Source organism: Triticum aestivum, chromosome 5B (genome assembly GCF_018294505.1).
Source record: "Triticum aestivum cultivar Chinese Spring chromosome 5B, IWGSC CS RefSeq v2.1, whole genome shotgun sequence".
Classification (NCBI taxonomy): Eukaryota; Viridiplantae; Streptophyta; class Magnoliopsida; order Poales; family Poaceae; genus Triticum; species Triticum aestivum.
Genome location: NC_057807.1, coordinates 644058200 through 644061014, shown reverse-complemented (window position 1 = coordinate 644061014; position 2815 = coordinate 644058200). Strand labels below are relative to the sequence as shown.

Here is a 2815-nt window from a genome sequence, read left to right as displayed (position 1 = left end):
ATGCCCTCTCCTCGCCGGATTGAAAAAACAGAGCACTGTGGAGTGCTCTGCCGCGGCGGTGGGTATATATAGGCAAGTTATTTGTCCCGGTTCGTGGCATGAACCGGGACTAAAGCACCCCCTTCTGTCCTGGTTCAAGCCACAAACCGGGACCAATGGTTGTGGGCCAGGAGCGAGGACCAATGGTCCCGGTTCGTGGTTTGAACCGGAACAAATGGTTCCACACGAACCGGGACCAATGCCCACGAGGCCCCGGCCGCCCCCTGGGCTCACGAACCGGGTCTAATAACCCCCATGGGTCTCGGTTCTTGAAGAACCGGGACTAATGGGCTGGCCAGGCCCGAACACTAGCCCTGTTTTCTACTAGTGAAAGCAAGTTAATGATTTACCTTTTTATGTGAACAAGATATGCAAAGTGGACAAAAATTGCCTATGATGCCTCTGTTGCTCCACACCTACAGTTTATGATTGCAACAAACTTTTCACGAGGAATTCGGTACACGACCACGAAACAGTTAGCAGCCCATAAAATATAGTAGAAAGTCGTGCATAAACATGGGCTCTTTGTGGTGTAGAGAAGTCTAGTAGCCTTTCTATATGGTGAACCATGATATAAAACGGCACCATACATGGACACATAGTATCTACACCCGAGCTTAAATGCTCCCTTATGAATAGTAAAATCGAAAAAAGAGTAAAAAAAACTCAAAAAAAATCTGAATTTTTTTATGGTAAACTTTGGCAAGTATTTTGTATGCTTGCAAAATTTCAGCACGATACGACATTCGTGTAAGGCATGGCAAAAAAAATAAAACGATGTTCCAAAAATGCTAGTTTTGAAAACATTTTGGGGTGCTGATTTTGTTTTTTTTCGCCACGCCTTCCACGAATGTTGGTTCGTACTGAAACTTTGCAAGCATACAAAACATTTGTAAAAATTTACCAAAACAAAATTTCAGAATTTTTTGAATTTGTTTACTAAATATTTTTATTTTTACTGTTCACGGGGGAGCATTTGAGCTCGGGAGCAGAAAAGGACTTTCGCACCAGACACTCCTTATTCCTTAACAATAGGTATTTTCTTCCTTCCACAAGAGTTTGTTCCGACATTCACTTTGCATCAATTAGTATTTCACATGCTACTTACAATTTCAAAGTCAAAAGTAATCGAAATCGTGTGCCAGCGGGACATACGAAATACATGATACATGTGCAGTCATCCACAACCATTAACAAGATGGACCTGTGTAAGGTCGTACCTAACTTACCGGCAACCCATGAATGGTTGGTGACTAATATAAATCGTGAGTTATGATGTAGTACATCTCTTCATCTCTTCATCAATCGTGAGTTATATTTTGATGTACGAGAAGAAGTAACATCAGAAGAGCTCCTGGTATGGCAGTGATACCGTGTTCAGTATCAGGATGTACTAGAGGGAAGCTAGTTGCGCTTTAATTACATGCTGAAACTGTAATGGATCGGGCTACAAAACTGAAACTTTTTTGAATATCTGACGAGGAGTCGTCTCTCTCGGCACAGGCTACAGTCGACCACCCCGCTGGGACATGGAGGCTGCCTTTCTCTCACACGCAGTACTCCCTGTCCTGCGCCGCGGTGTGGAAATCTTCATCGGCGATGAGGATCCGCAGCTTGGTCCCGGCGTGGATGCGGATCCCGTTTCTTTTCTGAAGAAAAAATTGGCCACTGTTCTTTTTTCTTTTTCTTTTGAGGAATGGCACAAAGCAGCTACGGCCCATATCTCTCGTCCTTCCTTCAGGCCCGCTGAAGCGAACCTCCCAGAACGCGTGCCTCCCTTCACCCCCGGCTGCTGGTGCGCTTCGAATTTTTGTCCCACCTCGCCCAGCCGAGGAGCATCGAGAGGAAGAGCTGGCTATAAGAGGAGGGCGAGGTGCTACGTTCTCCTTACTTACCTGGACGGGGTCGACGGGCGATCAACAAGGCCCGTGGCCTGGGTCGATGGCACACATTGCACTTGGTGGGTGCGTCGGCCCATCATCTCCCCTAAGTGGGAGAGTGAACGTCATAATTTATGGTAGAGGGGGTACGCGTTCGCGCGGCCCCCGCCAATTCTTTGAAATTAAATTTTGCTCCTTGGCCTGGCCTGTTTCTGAAGTCTGCTACTACAATGCAGTCCTCCTAGTCGACAGATGCAGTTTCTTCAGGCAGTGTGTTGTACTCTGAACAGAGAACAAAATTCAGTAATTGCTGGAGGGTTCTGATCCAGACATATGCGTCTGGTGCCTGCCAGGTTGTACATTCTGGTGCTCTCTACCTTGTTGCAAGTAAAATCTGCCTAGAACTGAACTTCTAAGCATAGCATTTCAACGCGAGAAGTTCTTGACAGGAAACCTAGCTCTAGCTTAATCCCTTTAGCCTGAATCTAAATGGAACGTCAACAACTTTACAGTCAGATGCGCTACCAACCTAGCAATTCTCTGTGCTAAATGAACAAACAACACCCCGCAAAGCTCATAGCAAGCATTCATCGACTCAAGAGCAGGTACGCACATGCTAATCAACACAAGCATAAGGTTGAGTGCAATACATGTATGTGTTCTTGATGTTCAGGGCCAGCAACCATACACCAAACCAAACCAGGTGTGTTTTTCCATTACATGCAACGTAAAAAACCAAACCATGCGCCTGCAGAGGAATCCCTTCCTCACACATTGATAAACCCATAAGGGCCCCGCCATGCCTCTTCAGGCAAAGCTACACCTAAAACTTGTCAGTTCCAGCAAAAAAAGAAGATTCGGTAAGTAGTTCAACACCGTACATAACTGCTAAAGGA

The 2815-nt window shown here is 45.8% G+C and overlaps 1 non-coding gene across 1 annotated transcript; it reads left to right on the top strand.

The window, feature by feature from the left end:
- The first annotated feature begins 1926 nt into the window (after positions 1-1926).
- LOC123117946 (U1 spliceosomal RNA) lies at positions 1927-2088 on the top strand. Its single transcript, XR_006457575.1, has one exon. It is a non-coding gene; the product is annotated as a U1 spliceosomal RNA (small nuclear RNA).
- Positions 2089-2815: the final 727 nt, after the last annotated feature.